Genomic DNA, 25,889 nt, shown 5'->3' with positions numbered 1-25,889 from the left:
AAGCTTTTAACAGAAAGTTATTTCAAAACTTAAATGTAAGATCAGTTTTCATCCAAGGGAAAAAATAATAAGTGAGACACATTCCCTCTCAAAGGGTTTTCTGACTTATGTGGTTATGTTTGTGTTTAATTCTACTCAATTTATTTTTTCTTCACCTAAGCTATAATCACATAGTGTACACAAATTAAAAGTTAAATGAAAATTGGAAATTTATAAAATTATAAATGCAAGAGACAGGCCTAGAACTAGTAGATATTAGAGTAAAAGATACATACAGACCATAGATTATAAACAAAGTGCAACTCATCTGTCCCCCTAACTATTGTGAATTAACTTGTAAGAAAGTTGTGGAAACGAGAAAAGAGAGAGAGCCACTAAATCAAGCAGGAAACTGAGCCACAAATCCCCATAATGAGGTTGTGCCGAGAGAGATGAATCTACTTTTCTGACCAATACATAACTTCACTCAATTCCTGGCTGCCTGTCTCAGTGAGATTGTCTTACTGCACTGCTTGTGAATGTGGAGTCTGAATATGTAAACAAAGCAATTTCACCTAAGGAGTAGCTATTATTTTCAATATTGAAGAAGCTGCTGGCTGGTTGTGCTTGATTTATTGGAACATGGTAGGTTAGCTTCTAAGATGTGACCTATGAAGGAGATTTTAAAGGAGGAATTTGATGATATATTATTTTGACTTCTATGCAGTATTTAAAATCTAACTCCTATACAAGTGAGGTCTCCATTTCATTGCTGCTGACTGCTAAATAACAGGAGATAACTGCCTCTTCCAGAAAATGATACATGATTCATTATGTGATTCTTATTTTTCAATAAAAGAAATGTACAATTCTTCAGGAGGAGCAAACTATTTCTTGGAACTTAACTCTGAGATATAAGTTTATAAATTCTTGGATGGCTTTGGATTGGAAGAACAATGAGTGAGAGAGTGACAAGATGCAAAACAGCATTTAGATGAAATTTTCTGATTACCCTATTGTCTTAAATAGTGACTGGAGGAATATAGCTATAAACAGGTATGAACTCCTTGTATTTGCAAACCTAGTAAATCCCTGAAGATATGCATGATCATTTCTGGATGCCACCAGGAATATATTTTTTAATGATTCCATTGGAGCATGTCATCTTGTGAGATGTATCTTTGAAGTCCATGACCCAGAAAATGCCAGCCTAACGCATTGCTTTCAGAAGCATGAGTAAGATAGAGCCAAAGGTCTCAATTAGTAATAGAAATTCACTTCATTACGGCTTCATTGAGGACAAATGCAACTCATGGCAAGTTGAGTCAAAGAAGAAATATTTGCCAGAATGTAATTAGAGTATATTTGCATTGTTTCAACAAAACTAAGAACTAAATCAACTTCCAAGATAGGATAATTTGGACTAATAAATTAGTTTAAAGCCTATGTCAATTTTTGTTCTCTAACTTTATGGCTTATTGAATATTGTAAACAAAATATTTCCTTCACTTTTTGCCTATTTTTTAAAAAACTTGTTCCTTCTAGTTGTATATGACAGTAGAATGCATTTTGATATATCATATATACATGGAATATAACTTCTCATTCTTGTGTTTGTACATGATGTGGAGTTACAATGGTTATGTATTCACTTCTGAATATAGGAAAGCTGATTCATTCTACTATCTTTCCCATTTCCATCCTCTCTTCCTTCCCCCAAACCCTCCCCCACCATCCAATCCAGTGAACCTCAACCCTCCAGCACCCTGCCTATTGTGAGTCAGCATCCCCATATCAGAGATAATGTTCAGCTTTTAGTGTTTGGGGATTGGTTTATTTCACTTATCATGATAGTCTCCAGTTCCATCCATTTACCATCAAATGTCATAATTTCATTCTTCTTTATGGCTGAATAATATTCCATGTGTATATGTGCCACATTTTCTTTATCCATCCATCTATTGAAGGCACCTTGTTTTGTTCCATAGCTTAGCTAACAAAATGTTTTCTTATGTATTAATCAGCAAAAAAGGGAAGGAGTCCTAAATACATAGAATTGATTCCAAATATCTTCTCTCCGCTTTTTTTTTTTTTTTTTTTTTTCATTTCTGGCCAACCTATGGTAATCACCTGGTTTCTATCAGAATAGATAGAGTTTTGCTGATGTGATCAAAGATCCTCTGTCTTAGATGATGTCCAGGCTGAGTTGGGCCCTATTTTCATTTGTTTGTGAAAGCATCATTTGAACAAGAAGGATACACCTTGTGTCTTTCCTACATCCTCTGGGAAGACTGATTCTTCCATAGGTTACATTCAGAAATTCTGATTCGCTTGATGCCAGCTTGCATCTGATTGGCCCATGTTTTCTAGTATAATCACACTAAAAATCAGTTCTCTCACTGCCTCTTTCCTACAAACATTCCATCAGAGAGATGAGTGCCTCCTCATTATTGGCTCAAATATATTTTACTCTGGAAAACTGAGTTGAATAAAAGAAATATCAAAACATTTCAATGATCAGTTGGAAGCAACAGTTTAGAGTCATCTCTAGTTCATATTATATTTTATCCCAAGTGTACCCAAAGGCTTATTATTTTCCACAGGAAAATTCATACATAAGACTTGACACCTGCTTTATTCATTCTAGCCCCCAGGGTAGAATTTAAGAATGCTTCTGTACAGCTAGCCATTAGTAATTGATCGTACTGAATCATGTTTTGAATATAAAATCATGCTACTAAACAAAAATATATATAGCTGGAAAAGAAGTCTGGTAAAACTTTGACTTTAAGACATTAAAAGAAAACAATTTCCCTATACATGTATGAGCTTACTATATAAGAAGTCTGTAAGGAAAAAAAGAGATCAGGATTGAAAATTAATAATGCAAATACTGTTGGCTGACTTTAGGGCCCAAAATACATTGCAACAAATCCTATGCAGATTAAAAATCGAGAATAGAAAAAATATTAAAGACAAAGGAGGATTTAAGTATGTTGTTTTCACAATAACTAAAATAATTTCCTATCAATAATATGAGTGGGAGAAAATTTAGAAATTAGAGAAAATAACTGTGAAAGTATTTTCATATTATTAAAGGGATCCTTAAGCAAATCATTAATTCTCCCTTCCAACAAAAAGTGGATACAAGAGAGTTACCATATTGTACAATTCCAGTGGGCACAGATTCACATTGTAATGTGACAACTCAGGAATAAATAAATGGTAGTAATAACAATACATAAATTATTAATTGTGTGCTTAAAATTATAATTTTTAAAGTCTATTTTTAAAGATATTATAAAACACTTTACATATTGTATTCTTATAAATCTATATTGTTTTATAATAGTAAAACATATTTTAAAATTTAAATATACCTTTTCCTAAAAAGCAATGAAACTTACAAGATCATTTCTTTTGGAAGTGAAAATTGACAAAAACCTTTTTAATAATTATTTGCTGTTTTTTTCATGTTCCCTGCTTGGAAAAATTTTTAGGAAGCTATCTATGAAAATAATTCATAATGTACATGAATATTTATCTGAAAAGAGGATTATTGTGCATCCTAAGTGCTGAATAGATGGGTTGGATAGAAATCTTATGTAACCATTAAAAATTATTGATGCCATATCACCAATTTTTCTAAAGATATTGATCAAAGGATACAAAATTTTAGTTAGATAGAAAGATTAAGCTAAAGAGATCTATTTTGTGAAATGGCAACTATAGTTAGCAATGGATCATAATTTTTAAAGTAGCTGAGAATACGTTTTAAATGTACTCACCACAAAAAAATGATAAGTATGTGAGATAATGCATGTGTTATTTAACATGAATTTAGCCATTCCGTAATGTGTGTGTGTGTGTGTGTGTGTGTATTTCCAAGCATGTCATATATGATGAATATATATTATTTTTTATCAACTAGATAACAAAATTAAGGGACTGGGAATGAAGCTTAGTAATAAAGTGCTCACCTAGCATGTATGAGGCCCTGGATTCAATTTCTAGCATCACACACACACAAACCTTAAAATAAGAAAATTAAATTAAATTTAAAGAAAAATAAAAAAACACTAATATAGCTTTGTGAGGTGTGAGAACAGGGACATTTTTCATCATATATATATTCTGTAGAATGTCTGACATACGATATATGCTTAGAAAAAGGGGGGAAAGAAGAAATATATTGTGTTTTAATTTGATTGTAGTTAATTTTAGCCATGGGATTATAAGTAATATTTAACACTTACTTCTTTGGTACCTGTTGGATTTTTTTAAAACAATGTATTTCTTACATACTAATTACCAACAAGATATTGTTTTACAGCCATCCACTAAGAAAGGAAGCTCCTCAAGGGGTCAGTCAGAGTGATGTTACCTGAGAATTAAATGTGGCATCACCTGCATCAGTATCACTTTCTGTGTTTACTTAAAATATAGCTTTCAGAGCCAGGTTGGAAGTGAAGCATAAATCTACATTTTTTATCACATTTTTGTGACTCTTCTCTTGATGGCCAGATGGTTCTCCTCCACATTAAAGCTAGAGCATCACTGAATTAGGAAAATCATCAAAATTCAGTGAAATACCCCAAACAGGAAGGGTGGCCTTTCAGAGAAATTTCTTAAAAGCCTGCTGAATGTGGCTGGTAAATTGGTGTAACAAACCTTACAAGTGAGTCTGTGACTTTGAAAGGGATAATGGCCCTAAGTAACAAGAGTAAAGGCATCATCAGTGGTAAACAGCATTAAGCTTATACATAAAAATCATTTTAGATAAACTTAATGGCTTGCAATTTGTTTTCTCAAACATACAAATGCAAAAATTAGCTCTAAGAGTAGACTTTTTCTAACATGGGAAGCAATGATCAGAGATACTGTATAAAATATGCCTACATTGGTAGTCTCTGATGCTGACTAGCACTAAGGAATAGGTATCTGGCAAATGCAGAATTTGCTATCTTTCCCATACAATTATACTCTACTAATTCTGAGACTGTACATTTAAATATCTTAATATAAATAAACCACAAGTGTTAACCACTCGACAGATAGTTACAAACTACTTCCTAAGTGCAAATATATTTCAAGGAGTTAGATATGAAATGATGAGCAAGGCAACATTCTCCTCACGAAAGTTCTACCCTCCTAGTTAAACACCAACAGTAAACACATGACCATATATAAGGAAGATAATTGGAGATAGCGATTACCACCATAAAGAAAATAACACAGGATGCTATGATTAAATGTGGAGAATTAACAATGCAGCATCCATAGCTCAAATGGTAATCAGATAAATCCCCTGTGAAGTCATCAGGCAGCCGGATAGATTCTGTAAGAAAAATAATTCAAAAAGATTAAACAACAAATGAAGAATCCCTAAAAATGAAGAAAACTGGTATAGTCAAGGTGTAGAAGCAAGATTACTGTGTGGAGCAAATGGAGATGAAGTGAAATAGATTATCCAAGGAAAGATGTGGAGGCCATGTAAGGAGAGATGCTGAGGAAGCCATTGGAGGGGTTTAAGCAGAGGAGTAACATGGTAGCAAGAGGATTTAAACAGGTCACTTTGAACTTTGAATTGAAAATGGACTGTAATCCAACCAGAAGAGTGAAGGCTCTTTCTGTGTTATAGATAAGAAATCATGTAGGTGGAACAGGTGGTGAGGCAAACCTGGTGAGAAGGGATTACATTTGTAAGTATTATGGGCTGGTTCACTGTGGGAAGTATCAGAAAGAGAGGAATCACGTATATAAAAGAGAAGTCATCAACTTAATTGCATCCTCCCAAATATTATATTTTGAAGCCATTTAACAATGTGATTGTATTTGAAGATGGGGACTTTGGAAAGTAATCGATTTTAAATGAGGTCATATGGATGAAGCCTTCATCATGGGATTAATGCCTTAATAAGATAAAAAAAAAATCAAGACCATGTTTTCTCTCTTTCTTTCTCTCTGCCACAAATGACACAAAATTAAGGGGGACAGCTTCCAGACAGGAGGAGGCCATCACCAGAAAATGATCATGCTGGCACCCTCATGTTGAACTTCAGCATCCAGAACTATGGGAAAATAAATTTCTGTTGTTTAAGCTTCTCAGTCTATAATGGGATTTTGTTTTGGAAGCCTGAGCTAATACACTAGTTTTAGCCTCAGCAACTAGATGTTACCATTTACAAAGCGAGGATGTGGGGAACAGTAGGTTTAGTGTGAGGAGAAGTCAAGAGTTTGGTTAAGTATAAGATTCCAACTAATTTCAAAGGATAGGTTATGTTTTAGATTAGGGTATCTTACCAAAGCTTATGTGTGAGACAATACAAGAAAGCTTAGATATGAAATGTTTGGATTATAAAAGGTTTAATCTAATCAGTACATTATCCCCTGTTAGGGATTAACTTGGCAGTAACTGTGGGTGGAGAAGGTAGGTCCTTGGGGCCATGAATTTGGGGCTTATATTTTATCCCTGGTCAGTGGAGTTCTTTTTGTTTCTTGGAGGCCATGTCCTGACCTGTTTTCTTCTGTTACATTCTCCCTTCATGATATTCTGCCTTGCCTTAGGTCCTGAGGAATGGAGATGACCAACTATAGTCAGACTTCTAAAACCTCGAGCCCCCAAATAAACTTGTCCTTATTGCTCTTGTCAGGTCTTTTGGTCACAGCAATAAAACATCTAACTATAATTGTTATGTAGAAAGTTGTATGATTTTGGTCACTGTTGTTTTTTAGGGATTTTTTCCCCTGTTTTGTTTTGATTTTGGTCTAAGACTTAGAAGGATGCCCTTGCTGAAGATTAATACTTTGCAGTCATCAGTATCAATATGACACATAAAACCCGTAACTAAGAAAGATCACTTGGGAAAGTGTTATAGAATAGAGAAGAATGCCAGCGACTGGTATTTTAAAAGAACTCTGATGGACAAAGAGAATTTGAATGTTCTAGAGGAGAATGAAAAGTCACAGAATAATGTTTTAAGATAATCAGCACTTAAAATGCTTGTAGGCTGATGGTGATAAACCATAGAATAAAAGGCATATATGAAGCAGGAGTGAAAAACTGAATACTTGGGAAAGTGGAGACACTGAGAAAGTGATAAGGGGTGAGATTCAGAGCAGAGTTGAAGATCAGCATACATTATCCACCAAAATCCAAAGAGTAAACTGAAATGTAGATACAGAGACAGCCAGGTTGATGTATTTGCTCAACAAAGCATGAGGTTGTTCTCTATGATTACATCCTTTATTCCCTATGAATTAGGGGAGGTGGTTATCATCTGAAAGTGGAGTAATGGGTAGCTCCAATGGATGGAAGCTTCTGACGAGATCTGAGAACTGAATTTGAAAATTATAGTGGGGGACAAATGGAAAATACTGATCTGAGAGCAGAAAACTAGAGATCATGGTGGCAGTTGTGAAGTTGTTATGAGACTTAGTAGAATACAGATGTGATATGGGTGAGTAGGTGGTTAGAACCCAGTGCCTCTGGAAGCTGAGAGATCAAGGTGCTAGGTGGATTCTCTATATGAATGTGTTCAATAATTAATTAATACAATAATTAATATAGTAATTAATACAGAAATAGAGGTGAAGAAAACAGCAAATAAGATACAGTAAGTAAATGGATTATAAACAAATGAGAGAGACATTGACAGATTATATTCAAAAGGATAAAAATCCTGATGCCAGGTGTTTTCAATGGAGCAGGGGTTGGAAAGAGTAGGGAAAGAAATGGGTTGGAAGCAGCAAAGGATGACAGACTATAGGTTCTAATGAACATGAGAAGCACTTCACATGCACAGGATTCTCATGGATCAGCCCAAGCATAGGTTTAAGGAGAGGGAGAAAGTTATGAAATATGCAATTTGGAAAAATCTGTGAAAAGGGATGTGTAGTATTTCTGTCTGGCAAAGTTGAGAACAATTTTGAAAAATGTGATAAAAAAATTATCAATGAGTATAATGTGGTTGTATGGTTTCTCCATGGATCTTTAAGAACTTGGAGGTAAATACTGAATAAGGTATTTAAAATGTATTTTGGAGTTACTTTCAACTGACATCATACCAAAGCACTATAAACAAGTAAATATATCCTTAAGTATGAAATCAGGAATCATACTATACCATACTATATATATTGTCAATAAAAATCAGACTGACATTATCATTGTACCTTTCATTAGCCATATAGTCTTTCTCAATGAAAGTCCCAAGAACTATGTATTAGTAATCTGGAAGAAGAGTAGCTTATAAAATCCCTCTGATGCCAAAAGAGGGAAAAAATGGGATTGTTTCTGTGATTTTACTGACTGGAGAAGGGGAAATTTCTTGATGTAACAAAAGCAGTAACACCATATTAAATCTAAATGAATAGAGTAGTCTTTTGATCTTAAATTTCTACTTAATTTTTTAGACCTCATGTTCTTATCTGAAAAATATGCAAATTTTTGTATCTGTGTCATGTGATTGTTGTAAGCATTAAAAACAATGTAACGATAGCATCTAATCAAATATCTAGCATGTTCTAAATAATTAATAGTTACTAATGACACTGTTATTTTCTGTTAGAGGTTGAAATTACATGAATAAATACATGAATACTAAAGCTAATGTCTCTATTTTTATTCATGAGTGTCCAGGTTGTTCTTCTAACCTGTTATAATGAAAAAGCAGGTTGGATTCCATTTCAAAATAAATTCTATAAACTTTTAAAACTCAGTTCCACCTATACATTATTCTTTAATATTTCAACTACATCAGAAAATCTATTTATATATTGCTGACATGTTTCTATTCTTAAATATTTAGAAGTTATTTTGAAGAATAATTTTATATTCATGCAGCCATATGAGTGACCTCTCAATGAGCCTGTGAATGGCTCCACAGCCCTAAAGGAAAAAAGAAGAATCATGAATGGAACTACAGAGCAATGAGACAGATGGATGGAAAACTCACTAGATCCAACATGGTGATGAAGAAGAATTGGTGACCCTGTGGCAAACAGACACAGTTAGGCACTGACATTTCAAAATTAAGGAGAAAGATAAATACAAGGGACATGTTATAGGGATCTAAACAAAGCATTTTTACCCAAAAGTTTTGAGGCACATTCAGTATGTGAAATGAATTGGAGATACACAAAGTGAACAACATAGCAAGTCTGACAGCCTCTTGATTATTAAATGCTAATGCAGTCTTTGACAGACGAGAGGATTGAATTTGACACAGTAAATCAATTTATTATTATCAATAGATTATGAGTTTTGAGAAATAATTAATAATTTATATAAAAAGGAACTCTTAATGAATATAATTTATACTTCAGTGAAAAGGCAGAAAAGCATTAATCACCTGGTAGAGTTTCTGACTGCAGCCATGGTGAGGGTTGTCAGACAATAACACCTCCTTGCAGAGCCTCTGCTTACTCACAGCTGGGTGCTGAGGGTGAGTATCCCCAGATGCATCAAGTTAAAGCCTAATCACAAAGTATCACTTAAGCTGCCAATGTAGGCTCCACTCTTATTGGGAGGATTCTTGACACCCAATAGTAAGAAGTGTATTCTTAGAAAGTTTGTTTTGAACATATAATCTGTTAAATTCTATCAATTTTGCTGATCATCTATGTATGAGCTCTACACTCCAGTCAGAATGGCAGCTATTAAGAATACATACAACAATAAGTGTTGGCAAAGATGTGGGGGAAAAGGCACACTCATACACTGCTGGCGAGACTGCAAATTGGTGCAGCCAATATGGAAAGCAGTATGGAAATTCCTTGGAAAACTTGGAATGGAACCATCATTTGACCCAGCTATCCCACTCCTTGGTTTATACCCAAAGGACTGAAAACAACATACTACAGGCATGCGGCCACATCAATGTTTATAGCAGCACAATTCACAGCAGCTAAATTGTGGAACCGATCTAGATGCCCTTCAGTAGATGAATGGATAAAGAAAATGTGGTATATATTCACAATGGAATATTATTCAGCATTAAAAGAAAAGAAAATCACGGCATTTGCAAGTAAATGGATGGAGTTGGAGAATATCATGCTAAGTGAAGTAAGCCAATCCCCAAAAACCAAATGCCGAATGTTTTCTCCGATATGAGGATGCTGAGCCATAATGTAGATGTGGGGGAGCATGGGAGGAATGGAGGAATTTTTGATGGGGCAAAGGTGAGGCAGGAGAAGGGAGGGGCATGAGGGTAGGAAAGACAGTGGAATGAGATAGACTTCATAACCCTCTGTATATGTGTGAAGACATGAATGCTGTGACTCTACTTTGTGTACAGAGACATTAAAAATTGTGTTCTATATGTTCTATGAATTGAAATGCATTCTGCTCTCATATATAACAAATTAGAATAAATAAATAAATAAATAAGACATGAACACACAAATTTCTTACCTTTGTGTTTTCTTTAATATTTTTCGTTTATGTTTATTATAACTTCACTTTCCTGTTCATTGCCAGTTAAAGCTAACTCTCAAAATAAGAGAGCAGGAGAATTTTGGAGGTTATCCTTTGGGTAAGAAACATGACTTTCCTGGTTTTAGTGACCAGTTATTTGCTTGATATTATAATGATATATGCTATCTTTGTATAATTTTTCATATGCTAAGTATGTTTGTCAGATGAGCACTGGCTCTGTATAAATGCTTCACATGGAAAATTCATGCAAAATGTTTTAGAGAACATTAGGATTTCACTTAGATTTTGAAAGCCCAAAGAATTTTCTCAATGTACTAAGATGACCAAGATTACTTAGTGGTTGGTGAAAATGAAGGTAATAGTCAAAACAGATAAAAACTTGAAGACCTCTTGGCTTTCTAACCAAGAAGTTTTAATTAAAACCAAAGTCCAAGTTTTTAAAAGATCTTTAGAGAGGCCATTCACCTTGCCAAAGAAGATAAAGCTGTCCTATAAGAATGAATAATCAATGTAAAGGTGATGTGACAAGTTAGCAGCAAAGGCTAGATTAGAACACAGGTCTTCAGACTCCTATTTCAAGTCAACCAAAGATTCACTGTTTATACTATATTCATGCTGCATAGGATCATGTTGACCAAAAAGACGCAGCTAAACTTGAAGAAACTTTACTGATTTTCTTTTATGCAACTTTGATCATAATTTTTCTCATTTTGATAAAATCATATCAATAAGTGATTATATGCATTACATGTTATCAATATTATAGTTTTTGTACATCCAAATTCCTGGTATTAAATATTGCAATTATTTCAATATGAAATGAAGATTTTTTTTGTGGCTTATATATATAATGGAATATTACTCAGCAATAAAAGAGAATAAAATCATGGCATTTGTAGGTAAATGGATGGAGTTAGAGAAGATAATGCTAAGTGAGGTTAGCCAATCTCCAAAAAACAAATGCTGAATGTTTTCTTTGATATAAGGAGGCCCATTCATAGTGGACTAGGGAGAGGGAGCATGGGAAGAATATACAAACTCTATAGGGAAGAGGGGTAGGAGGAAAAGGGAGGGGCATGGGGTTAGAAATTATGGTGGAATGTGATGGTCATTATTATCTAAAGTACATGTATGAAGACACGAATTGATGTGAATATAAACTGTATACAACCAGAGATATGAAAAATTGTGCTCTATATGTGTAATAAGAATTATAAGGCATTCCATTGTCATATATAAATAAAAAATTTTAAAAAAGAAATGAAGATTTTTTCCCTAAACCAAATTAGGCTTTCATATTTATAATGCATTATCGAGTTCCATGCTAATTGAAACCAGTAGCATTTGGCTTTTATTTTTGAAAGTCAGTTGAATAGAATCTATACATTAAGATTTCTTTAATATGTCTAGCAGTTTTGGAGCTGATGGCCAGGTACATAAGCTTGATAACCTTTGTATTTAATAGGGAAGTATTTAATGTGGTACCATTTCAACATTCTACTTGGAATGCAGAAAAACTACAGCAGAGTTATTTGTACTGAGAAATATATTTTTAATGTAAAAGTATAAAGTTAATAGTAGGAGATAAAAACTATTTAGACCACCAAGACACCTCTAAAAATGATTCGCTTTTCTTGACAAATGGAGCAGAGGAAGAGATAATCAAATAATTTTCCAAACTCCTTTACAATGAAAATCTACTTTCTTTAGGAAAAGGCTTTAACAATCAATTATAGTCCTCTGTACTGGAAGAGGCCAAACTTACCAAACTTAGCTAAGAAAAAATAGATTTTCTGGAGCTATAATGTAAAAATATTAGGAAAATGCCTATATTCAGAATGAAATTTTCTTTAAAGATTCTATAAATATATCTGGTGATGTCAAGAGAAAATGGTACTTGAAATAATCTCATTATAACTTCAATTTGCCACTGTACAGGTTAAAGAACATGCCAAGTTAATATCTTAAAAATAATATAGTTTTGGAGTAGGATAGAAATTTAAAGTTAAGAGAAATCTTTAAGAATATCAAGACTTTTATTTAGAAGTGATACAACTCTGGACCACAGCTATTAAGTACCTCTCTCCAGGTCACATTTAGTTAATTACATTAAGTGCCTGAGCTGGTCCCCACAGAAAAATAGCTATTGCATTATCCATCAAGAAGGCCATATTAACTATATAAAAACAGATATCATGTGCTTTTTCTATCAATATTACCATTACACTTATTTAATTTGTCCAATTAAAATTTGGTGAAAAGCAAAAAATACATATATAAAGTTTCCTTGCATTTTTATTGCAATTATTATGATTGTAGATATAGTCAATGGCTCAAGACAAAATGCTATCAGTATTTTAAATATAGAAATGAATGGATTTTGACAATCTGGGAGGAGAAGGATAAAAGGATACAATTTCTGTGCAGTGTTTCTCAAAAGGTATGAAAAGTCTGAAAAATTCAAAAAGAAACAGAAACTTTTTGTCAAAGAGAAAAGATGATTCTGTTCTAGGCAAGAAGAACAAAGTGCACTCATTGCAAATTTTTAAAAGGTACTGACATCCTGTTGGAAATAGGACGTGAAGAAAAGCTTTACAAAGACAAAGTTAGCAATGTCTGAAAAGAACTGAGTCATGGGCAAACTATGGGGAGGGATACATATGCAGAAAAATAGCTCAGCTCCAAGCATTGATTATAAAAGAACAAAGACTGAAATAACAATATTTTGGTCAACTAACCATATTTGTGACTGTGTGTAGGAGTTTGTGCTCATGAACACAGGCAATTCAGAGAAAATCATGCACATTTGATTTAAAATAAAAAGTGAACATGGAATTTTAAAATAGCTTGAATTTGGTTGAATACATTCAGGACATTGAAGACATTTAATTCAAGCAGAGATAATTTGGGATTCAAATTTTCTGTCCTTAAAATACAGCACTTCATTTGCTAAAAGTACTTGTAAGAACCATTGATGACACAGTATTTAAGAGATCCATTTGAAAAAATATGTGTGTGTATGTGTGTGTGTGTGTATGTGTGTGTGTGTATGTTTATGTATGTATGAATCTTAAATCTTATATAGGAGGTAGCAGTTTATTGATTAAATTGATTTTTGTGAATATTCAGTTATCTTGATATTAAATTTTTTCTTTCATACGGAACAGGTCAAATGAGATTTTACATGTCATCCATGAATGTTGATGGGGAAATAAAATGGTTCAGATTTGGGTTGTGTTTGTAAGAATTTATTTATTATTTATTTATCTGGTAACAATTGAAATATTTCCTCTCTTTGTGGCTACAACTCATGGCTATCTGGCAAAATCTGTCTTAGGTTTTATACAATCCAGTATCTGAGTTTGTTTTATGCGTGTAAATAAATATGTATAGCTTTGTAGCTGAAACAGGATTTTATTATTCATTTTCCTTTTCTGAGAAGAAAAATGCCCTTTTCTCCTTGTGTCTTATTCAACAGCACTCTTGTGTCTTGCACCAGCAGCCACGACACTGTGCCAAGCTATCCTGTTTGCTTACTTTTTTTTTTAATTTTTTATTGTGGGTTGTTCAAAACATTACAAATTTCTTGACATATCATATTCCACACTTTGATTCAAGTGGGTTATGAACTCCCACCTTCACCCCATACACAGATTGCAGAATCACATCAGTTACACATCCATTGATTTACAAATTGCCATACTAGTGTCTGTTGTGCTCCGCTGCCTTTCCCATCCTCCACCCTCCCCCCTCCCCACCTCTCCCCTCCCCTCCCCTCCTCTCTCTCTACCCCCTCCACTGTATAACCCTGAGGGTCTACTTCCATTACCATGCAATTTCCCTTCTCTCTCCCTTTCCCTCCCACCTCTCATCCCTGTTAAATGTTAATCTTCTTCTCCTGCTCTTCGACCCTACTCTGATCTTAGTTACTCTCCTTATATCAAAGAAGACATTTGGCATTTGTTTTTTAGGGATTGGCTAGCTTCACTTAGCATAATCTGCTCTAATGCCATCCATTTCCCTGTAAATTCTATGATTTTGTCATTTTTTAATGCAGAGTAATACTCCATTGTGTATAAATGCTACATTTTTTTTATCCATTCGTCTATTGAAGGGCATCTAGGTTGGTTCCACAGTCTTGCTATTGTGAACTGTGCTGCTATGAACATCGATGTAGCAGTGTCCCTGTAGCATGCTCTTTTTAGGTCTTTAGGGAATAGACCAAGAAGGGGAATAGCTGGGTCAAATGGTGGCTCCATTCCCAGCTTTCCAAGAAATCTCCATACTGCTTTCCAAATTGGCTGCACATTGCTGTTTGCTTATGATAGGAAAGTCTCAGGCTCTTCTCGTTTCTTGCCACAACTTTTCCAATTCCATCTCTTGCTGCTCCCTATTTTCCAGTCTACATGACATTTAGATGACATCACTCAATGTCCCTGAAAATTTTCTATAATTCTATAATTTACAGATTATTCTTTCATAAGCCTCAGCTCAGGAAAATTCTCTGCATGTTCTTTAAAAAATATTATTCTGTTCAATCCACTCCTGAGGCAAAATTTTGTCCTTTTACTAATTACTTTATGCTGTTATTTTACTACAGTATCTTTTGCATTAAAACCAGCTATATATGTGATTATTCCATAGATGGTGTTCTCTGTGACTAATTTATTTTTATATTCCAAGTGCCCACTACCATGACTGACATATTTAAAAATTTTAATAAAAATCTAAATGAACCAACACAATCATATTTCAAAGGTTCTTCTAGAGTCTTTTTTTATTATTATTTGTTTGTTTGTACTAGTGATTGAACACAGGACCTTGTGCATGGTAGGCAAGTATTCCACCACTGACCTACACCCCAGCCCTAGATTTTCTCTAAAACTACACTCTAAATATTATTTTTAAGATTATTCAAAGTAAAATAAGATTCAAATCTGGGTTCTGTAGCTTTCCTTACCTTCTTGTCATAGGAAATGTTTTCTAAATAGAGTGAGATCGAAAAAGATATAAATGCAAGCAATCCAACCACAATCCCAGAACAGCAGGTGGTTTGAATACTTTGTTTGAAAAAACACACATTTTACATTGCTCTGACATAGATTTAACAGTTGCCTCTAGGAAAAATGGCAAGTCAAAACAGGCGCACTAAGACAGTCACCCAGGAATGTATGTGGGAGACAAGCGCATCAATAGAACCAACCCTTTTCAAACCAATGACAAGCATTCAGAGCTGGATCTTTTATTGAATTACTAATAATACTCCTGATGTTGGAGTCTTTTTTTAGCTCTTTGATGGATGCATTATATATTCTCTTATAATAGACTTGTTAAATGTACTTTAATATTGAGAAGTTCTTGGCCTAGAGATACTGCTTAAATTACCCAGGCAACATCAAATGAATCAACTTCAATACTTAATCCAATGTTAACTTTAAAATCATATATATTTTATATTGTAAAAAGAAAAATATAGAGTTATACTTCAAAGTACAGAAAGGTTTAGAGTATTTTGTCTTTATGTTTTTTCAATTCTTAAAGTAGCATAAAATTAAATCATGCTGCATAGTGAAAGTACAACTGTTTTAGGAAGTTGCTGTATTATTTTTCTATTACTGCCACCACAATTACTGAATACTTAGTGGCATAAAAAAAAACACCCACTTATTATCTCATAGTCATTTAGGTCAGATGTCCAAGTGAGCTAAATTGGTTTTTTTGCTTAGGGTCTTATGAGGCTGAAAGCTAAGTACTTGATCTGCTTGTTATGAGAAAGTATCTATTTCCAACTTAGGACAGGTTGTTGGCTGAACTGGAATGATGATGAATCTGTCTCATGCTTTGCATCTCTCTGACTTTCTCTTCCACTAGAGAAAATTTTGCATTTAAAGGCCTTGTGTAATTGGAATATGCCCACGTCAATAATCTCCTTTTCAATTAATCTTATGTTCGCTGATTATTAGTCTTAATTATGTGTCTGCCTTTTATCACATAATGCATGATCTTCATCATTGGGATGATATTGAGTCACATTTACAGTTTCTTCCCACCCTCAGGTGTTGGAAATTATATAAGTGCAAGGGTAATTGGGGGTCATTCTTAGACTTCTGCCTACTTCCTATGCTAAGTACTAGAATGGAATTATGAGTAAAGTAATCAGTTCAATCTTAAAAATATTAAACTTCAGTAAAGGGGGCATCCAATAGAGTAAGAACTTTTAAGGAAGCATTTTATATATATGAGAGTGTAAATGGAATAGCTGATCCCATCTAGAAAGATGGGTGAGTATTCCCAGGCAAAATCACAATGTAAACTGTGACCTGGAGAAAATAACAGAATGCATTCAGAAATGAAGACCACTGCAAGGTGAGAGAGTATAAGAGTTTCCAAAGCAAAAGAAATGATATAACAACACAAGCCTTGAAAGAGGTTCAGCTGAAGCATGAATGGCCTAATTTTCCAAGTGTGCAAAGAGGACAGTATTCAAAAGATGTCTGGTATTGCCTTGAAAGCAATGGAAAACTATTTAGAGGTCTTAATCAAGGGTGTGACTTGTTTAAATGTGTGTTTTAGGAGGGTCATCCTGGCTTCAGTGCCAAAACAGCTTCAAGAGATATAGAACTTGAGGAGTGAGACCCCCTGAAAAGCCATGAGGCATACCCCAGGCAGGGGTGAATGGTACCAGGACTATGGCTGTGGCATAAAGGATGTTTATAAATGGACACTTTGAGAAATATGGCAGATGGAGGGAGGAATTGGTAGATAAACATATAGAGGGGAAAAGGGCAAAAGGAGGTCAGAATGATGTCCAGATATCTAGTTTGATCCACTAGAAGATATGATGTGCCATTTTCTAAAATCAGGAACTTGAAGGGAAAAGCAAGCATGGGTAAAAGAGGGAAAAAAATGGATCATCCATTCATCAATTTCAAACATTAAAAATGTGAAGTCCTACTTCACCTTTATGCATAGGTACAAAGAACCAATCAAATACAAATGAATAGACAAGCAAAAGGAAGTTTAGTAGAGTAGACAAATGAGAATGGGAGAGGGAAGAGTGGGAGGGAAAAGAGGGAGTTCATGAACTGAAATAGAATTAATTCCATGCATGTATGAGTCTGTTGGGATGAACCAAACTATTATGTATAATTATAAAGCTCTAATAAAAAATTAAAATTTAAAAAAGTTAAGTCCCTATAAGACATCCTCGTGTGGATGTTTATTACTTGTTGGTATATTCTTGTCCAGAGATCCAATGAAAGGACAGGGGACAGGGATGGAGACATACAGTTGGCAAAACTCAATATATAACATCAATTGGAGTCATAAGGTGACAACTATCCTTGGGGAGGGCAAGAGCCCAATTTTATTCCAGAACTTAAAAAAAGGATCCAAAACATAACCATCCAGTCCACTAATACTAAGGGACTGGCTCAAGCAAGTGCTGTAAAGGATACAGAGAAGAAATAATTCCTATATCTGACTAAGAGAAACTGTGAGAGTTGCTTTTATGTAAGACAAGGAAATGACAGTTTCAAAATGGAGAAAGCAGACAGTGTTTTCAAAGGCTATAGAGAAGTCAGGTGAAAACAGATTAATAAGTGGATCAGGTTTATTACAAGAGATTTAATTGTGACCTTGACAAAGTGGTGTAATGTGAGTGCACTACAAACTGTAGTGCATTTAGGAGTAAATGAAACCTGAGGGGATTCTCTTTTAATTATATTTATTTGGTAATTGATATTCTGTAGGTAAACCAAGTTCCAGTTAAGGCCAAGAGTTGGAAGAATACTCATAAAAGTGTATAGAATGGAGGGGACTTTGTTTGCCATAAAATATGGGAACCAGAGAGCACAGTGAAGTGGGTTTGGCTGAGAGGAGCAATGCAAGAACAAGGCACCACTGAATGAAGGAAATAGAGGCTTTAAACAATGAGAATCAACATGTTAGAAAACAGAACATGAGTCTAAGGATGTCACCAAGGATAATGGGGGATCTAAACAATGTATTGGACTCATTGGGCATCAAAAATAATTAGATGCCGTCAGAAGAAAATCAGTCAACAAAGGAGACAGAACACATAGCCCATTGTGATAGTGTAGAAGGAAGGAAATCCAGTCTCTCTGGACTGTGTTATGAACTTTCACACTCCTGGTAGAAGGAGAACTTTTTACTCCTCTAGAAGAGAATGGACCTGCCTGGTGTCTGGCTTAAATGGGAGAGCTCCAAAAAGAGTATATTCCTCAGTGGTGCTGGCACACAAGGCTCTGGGACTTCATGGAATAGGAAGGGCTATGTAGCAAGGACTGTTGTTAATACACATGGAGCCAGTGATAAAGGGAAAGGGGGATGACTGGGCTCAAATGGTAGGACAAGGGAGCTAGAGATGACCAGGACCACACACTTGCTATGTGGAAAACTTGAATTTAATATGCATTACTTAAAAAGCAAAAAACCAATAGTCTTTGACTCACAAAATAAATACAACATTTGGTTGGTAGGAGTGTATAGAGTGAAGTGAAATCTCAAGACAAATAAAGAAAATTAAAAATACCAGACTGAAATGATTGCTAAAGACTGTCATGGAATCAAAATGAATATATTTGTGCAGGCTTGTTAAATGCAAAGCACTAGCTATTTACTGAGATACTATATATATATATATATATATATATATATATATATATATTTATTTCTTGGTATTGGAACTTGATTGAACCTGGGGTACTCTATCACTGAGCTACATCCCTGGCCCTTTTCATTTTTTTTTTATTTTGACACAGGATTGACAAGGCTGACTTTGAACTTTCTATCCTGTCTCTGCCTCCCAAGTAGCTAGGATTACAGATGTGCATCACTATACTTGACTAAAGATGATCCAAATTTATAGATAATGTCCATCGTTCCCCAGTAAGTTATGTCACTCTTTCTTGCTCCTAACATTCAGGTAAATGTGATAGGGTCATGGAATTGGAATACTGGTGGTTTCAGGAGGTTTATATAATAATTCATGAGGTTTTTTCTGAATAAGTTCAAGAAGACCCCAAAGCCCAACTACAAGGTGGTGCATCCAAGACCCTTCCATGTCTGTAGGATCCTGGAAAGTGCTTTCATTTATAGTGGACACAAGAATGAATTTATTCTCACATTAGTTCCTGGTAGCTTTTTACCCAATAGCTATTTGAATCAACAGTAGATGTCCTGAACAGCATTGAAAATAAAGTGAGAAACAGATATTGAAGTGAACACCTTTGATTAGGACATTGTTTAATTGGCAGTTTAGCATAAAACTGGAGACAGAGAAAAATAAATTGTGAATTTTGAAGTCAGCAATAACCATGATTGTGAAAACTTACCAATATTATTGTTGAAATTCTTTCACAAATTTTCAAAAATATTGATTCATGTTATAAAAGTAATTATAGAGCTCCTTGCAGTATATGAAAAACCTTAAAGATTAGGAATAAAATAACTGAGTTGGCTCCTACAAGTGTTTCAATGTATAATGAGAGTGGCACATGTGTGAGGTAAAAATTATAATGTATTATTGACTGTACCCTAAGCAGAAGTAAATAGAACATGTTGCAAAAGCACAGAGGGAACATGAACATGTAGAGAGTTGGAGGTACAGCTCCAGAAAATTATTTCAACAATGCAAAGCAGACAATCTAGAAAATAAAAATGGCATTTGAGAGTTGGTTGAGATGGTGAACTAGACCTTACTATCAGAAATTTTTAAAAAAATGATGGAAGGGAGGACAGTTAGGAGGCCCTAGAAAGATTCTAGGTAAGAAATAATGAAGGCATAAACTAAGATTATGTAGTAAATTGAAGTGGGAGAGGATGTATTTGAAAAAAGACTTCAAGAAGTTAATTGAGAAGAATTGGGGTTCAGCAAGATATTGGGGGTAAGAAAATGGTAGCAGTCAGTCACAGTCCCTGAATTTCTGGTTTCAGCAGTTGGCAGGAGAGTGGAGACCATCAGTGAGAGAAGGAGCAAGAGAATGAGCCAGTTTGGGGTGGGTTAAAATGGGTGTGTGGAGGAAGCTGGGTTTTAAGGCCCTGGATTTGATTGCCAACACTGAAAAAAACAAAAAACAAAAATAAAAACAACAACAACAACAAAAACTCAGACAAAAATGATGGGAAAGATTTCAGTTAGAATGTTTCATACTTTGGGTAACTGTCACAAGCAGTGGATGTATGTATACCTAGAATTTGTGAGTACTGTCAGAGTTGAAGATAGAGGTTTGAACTCTGTTAATTTATCAGAGAGAGATAGGATCACATAATTAAAACACAAGGAAAGGTTAGAAAGGAATGGAAACCTGAAAATCCCCCAACTCTGAGGGCCAAGCAGTGTTGAAGGCTTTAGCAAGGGAATCAGAGACTGAGTGTGCTTTGACCTAAGGGGGAAGTGTCCTCAGAAAAAGGCAGGACAGACAAATGACAGAGCAAAATGCAAGAGGATTTAGAAGTGGGCAGGATTAAGAATATCATGGGTAGGTAGACATAAATCAGACCTCCCCCGAGGGAAAAGCAGCACTAAACTATGCACAGTTTGCCATTCAAGGTGGTGGAGTTAAGAAGCAGTGGTGGCTTCCATGTCCAGTGGCTTCAGCTTTCTGAAGAGTTAGGATAGTGGTTGCCTGTTGAGTAAGACAGGCAGGAGAGGGATGTGGAGAAGGCAGCAGCAGATTTGAGCAGTGTCTGATGGAAAGGCCAAGTGGACCAACTGCATGGAGAAAAATGCTGGATGTTGTGCAGGGCCCAGCTGAGCTCAGAAACCATACTTCTATAGATTCAAATTATTCTCCAGTCCTCACCTCTCCTAGTTCTCAGCTAATTGATGTAGGAGCACACATGTGGAATGAATGTTGGGTGGGCTGTTTTGTAGAGTGAGAGTGAAAAAATAGAGAAGACTCAAAGTAATGATGGAGTTCAGCGGACCTAACAAGTTCAGAATCCAGACCTGGGGTCCCTAGGTCTGATAAGCTGGGGGCATTAAAGGTTCCAAAAGTTGGAATTATACATTTTATACTCTATACCCAGATAGAGAAGGAATGAATGCATTATTAGGTATTGTCTGGAAAATGGAGATTATCTCTTTGATAGATGTATAGATTTCTGTGGTGACACAGTTTATATATTCAAGAATTCAAGAATAAGCTGCAAAAATCAATAGAGGCAGTTGAATGTGAGAAGCAAGGAAAAGAGAAAAGTTATTTATTCAGCAAATGTTTATTGGGTAGCCCCTTGTGTCTGGCATCATACCAGCTGCTGAAGATACAGAAGTGAATAAGACTCAGTCTATGCGCTCAATTGGATTGGACTACTAAAGTGATTCATGGAAATACTGTGAGGAGTGCTTTGGAAATACTATGGATGGGATGGTTGCAGTTTTGAAAGGCAGATGCAGTAAGTACAATTGATGCACATTGAAGGAGTAGCTGATGCAATAAACCAAGTGACAATATAAACCAGACAAGCCAGATAGATGAACCTATAATTGTGACATTTGTTTTACAGAGGGAAAACCTTGGGGAATGTATGGCGTGGCCCTCTGGACAGTGGGTAGAAGGAGAAGAGAGGAGAGTGGACAACTGCACTTTCATAGAATCCAAGATTGAGGAATGTGTAGGGAAAAAGGAGCCATTGAAAGAGAGCAGAGATGACACCCTGTGGTTTGCTTTTGAGACAAATAAGGAAGGTGCCAGGAGAAAGAAATGGTCAATATAGTCCAGTGATTCTGAGATCCAACTGAGAAAGGCAGAATGGCTTGAATAGATTTGGCAATTAGAGAAGCATCAATGATCTTAGCAGGTGCCAGTTCAGGTGGCAGGGATGGCATACACAGTCCTCCAGGTGGACTTCAAGGCTGATGAAATCGTGTGCTGTCAGTTGAAAACCAGCACTCTCAAGCTGTCTGAAAACAATGGGCTTTATCGTGGGTCTTGTGGATAAGGAGGACATGCACATTTACTAGGGAAACATAATATAAAATATAAGATACACAGAGGATGTACAGAAATTAACCTAGAGCTAAAATGGGAAGAAACTAGAATGTGTTTAGAAGATTTTCTTTTCTTTTGTTGTTATTGTTTGTTTGGTAGAGGTATAATTTTTTTGTAGAAATAAGGATGGCTTCAAAATTTAGTTTTATCATCAGTACATAAAAAGAATACCTCAATAGTTATAATCAAATTCAATACTCAACAAACCTCAAATGATTTACACTGTCATTGTCCAACAAAGAGAGAAATCATATGCTTTAGAAAGTAAAGTAATTAATTATTCTGACATAAAAAACGTAGTTTCACATATTACCTTCACATTTTAAAGACGAGATGAAATATAAAGATCTTTTAGATTTAGCAAACGACCTCCAAAAAAAGGCCATCTTCCAGGGCTTTGGTAAGTGAACATATGTTTAAGGGTACTATTGCATTTTCAACATAATTAGTCATTTAACTATGTATCCTAATAAAGCTAATGGATTTCCATGTACAATTAACTATGATTTATCTAAGAGCATTGCAGTTGGAATCTTTTCTATCAATTTGTCCATAACCATTCTTTTCTATCAATTTGCTAATAATTTATGGACAAATTTTATTCTGAGTACATTAAAATATGTTTTCTTGATGCAGTATATATTGAACAGTGATTAAGAGGGGAGATTATAGAAAAATACAGCTTCATTGTTTTGCAAAGAGAAATATTATTTGAGAGATTAAGCAAATAATTTATTTTAGTTGCATTTTAATGGAATTAAAAATGAGAAAATTTTGAAATATTTTAAAATTGAAAAAGACTGAACACATTAACTTGTTCTTTAACAGTGTTATTCATTGATTTTGGTTTTGTTTATTTTGCTACTTCGAGGAAAGAGAGTATATACATGTATTTTCTGTGAGTTTTTGTTGAAGGACATGGGGAAGATAGAATATAGCAAATTAATGATTTATTTTAGAATTATTTCCCAAATACAATGTACCTATAAGATAAATACAACTTGATTTTAAAATTAACCAGTAGTATTTATTTTGAAGGACTGGTTAGGTATGAGGTATATGAATTCTCTTTCCACAATCTTGAAGCCTGTGGAGGACTACTGGGAACAGGAATTCTGAAAGGCTCATGTGCATGGCCATTTGTGCTGGCTATAAATGAGCCTCTGGAACCAAAAGGAGCACACAGCTCTTCTTAAAACTGACGGTGTTTGTACCCAAGATGAAACTGAATTCAACTTGAGCAAAATACATGCTTATAGAAGGCAAAGAAAAAAAAAAGAAAAGACAAAAAAGAAAAAAAATACAGTGTTTTCTGGCAGTAAACTCAACTTGTAACCTGGGTAAAGGTAACTTGTATCCATGGAATCAGTGGTGTGGTTCCTGCCTAATTCCAAAGTGAACTTCCTGCTGAGGCGATTGGACATAGTATTCATGTGATGTTGTATCCCTCAGTGATTTAAACTAGTGAAAAGTAAATAAAAATGGATTGTGTTCTTATATATAAAAAAAACACATTAGATACATGAAATGTTAAACAAAAGTTATCTAAAGTAATGTCATATAAAATAATGAAATGTAAATTTTAAAATGTCCTAGAAATGCTTAGTAAACTCTGAAGTGATACATGTCAAATATTATCAATAATTTAAGATTTATTAGATGCATTTTCAGGAAGAAAAAAATAAAACTAATCTGAACTTCATGGGCATAAAATCAGACTATGCTTAATTAGTAAAGTGAACCCAGGGAAGATTATTATGACATTATTTTGTTGTTGTTGTTGATTTTATCATCTCATTTTGGTTTAAGAAATAGTCAATGTGCCTTTAGACATTCTTTTTAAAAATTGCAATTCAGCAAATAGAGTTAACCCATATTATATCTCTACTTCTAGTTATGGAATTCTGATAGATTGCCATTTAATGGTATAAAAGACATTCCTAAGTGATAGAACCCAACATGACTATACCCACCCACACCCTCCAAAGCTAATGTTATTAGATACTGCAAAACTGTCCACTGTGAGGCCTATAGCCTGTAGGAATCAAGGCCAGAGAGTCAGAAAGATGATGTGTTATGTAATTTACTTTATATTCTAAATTAATACTGGTTACTCCTAGGTAAAGCACAGGTCTTGGACTCTCTGTACACCATTTTAATAGAAACTTGTTTTTTCTAATAAGTCATCCCAAGGCTATCAATCCTAAGATATTCCCAAAAATCCATATTCAAGAATTCTTAATTAAAGTGAAAAACCCATGAATGGATCAAAAAAAAGTTGAAACAAAACTAACAATCAGGGGTTATCATTAAAATAGTGTATGAAGCCCTAATCTTTTATCTTGTTGCTGTTCCTTTAGCTCTTGACCACTGTACTATGATTCTGTTTCTGGTTTTCAGCATTCAAATGAAACCCTTATGTCATTGAGTCATATGGAGTAATTAAAGCCTTTTCTCAACCCCCAAGGAATCTCACATTCAAGAATAAAGTATGGAAAAACCTAAATTTATCTACATGTTATGTATAAATATGAGTATGTATTATATGTACTAAATATGAATACCTAGCATTGATTGATTTTATTAGGATGAAACTTGAAATGGGTAGTTACAGTTTTTTCTATTAGGACAATAGTCATTCAATACTGCAATGACTAGGTTAGATAAAGAAAAGAGTAAAATGGGATAATTGTGTAAGAGTTCTAATACAATAAGAGAATATGGCAAAATGTCATCCATTTATAGTACATTATGAATATTGAAAATCAATAAGAGTAATTAACTATACCATGGACTTCTGCCTTGGGTGTGTTACTTTAAAGGTAACTTTCATGTAAGTTCATTAAAATAAAGTAAAATCAATAACTTAGCATATGTCTTAATGTTCCTATTGGTATAAGAATATTACAAAAGTACATGTATACTGCAGTGATGTTATCCATTAAAATATGCACTATGTTTTACATACGTTAATTATAGTCAAGTGAATTAAAACCCAGGACCCTAAAACCTATATTTCATCCCTTTGAAAAACAACAAAAAAATCTTTTTGGCAGTATTTTTATTGATTCTTTTAGTTATGCATAACATTAGAATTCATTTTGACATAATCTGCAAAACATGGAATATAGTATACTCAAATTCAGTTCCCAGTATTTCTTCTTTCCTTCATCTCCTCCCTTTCCCTGTTCCCTTTCTGCTACTCGATGGCTTTTTCATTTATTTACTTCTAGAATTTTTTTCTTGGGTAGTATCTTATATATAAAAATGATCATAAGATCCACTGTGTTTCAAGAACTATGTTGAACAGAAGTGGAGAAAGAGGGCATCCCTGTCTTGTTCCAGATTTTAGAGGGAATGCCTTCAGTTTTTCTCCATTCAGAATGATGCTAGCCTGAGGCTTAGCATAGATTGCTTTTACAATATTGAGGTATGTTCCTGTTATCCCTAGTTTTTCT

The 25,889-nt window shown here is 34.5% G+C and overlaps 1 protein-coding gene and 1 pseudogene across 1 annotated transcript in view; both read left to right on the top strand.

The window, feature by feature from the left end:
- The window catches only part of Gpc5 (glypican 5), a 1,301,425-nt gene that overhangs the window by 881,250 nt on the left and 394,286 nt on the right, over positions 1–25,889 (top strand). The window lies entirely within an intron of this gene.
- LOC125616167 lies at positions 21,968–23,932 on the top strand (annotated as a pseudogene).

Source organism: Marmota marmota, unplaced genomic scaffold (genome assembly GCF_001458135.2).
Source record: "Marmota marmota marmota unplaced genomic scaffold, marMar, whole genome shotgun sequence".
Lineage (NCBI taxonomy): Eukaryota > Metazoa > Chordata > Mammalia > Rodentia > Sciuridae > Marmota > Marmota marmota.
This window is presented reverse-complemented; position numbering and strand designations above follow the sequence as displayed.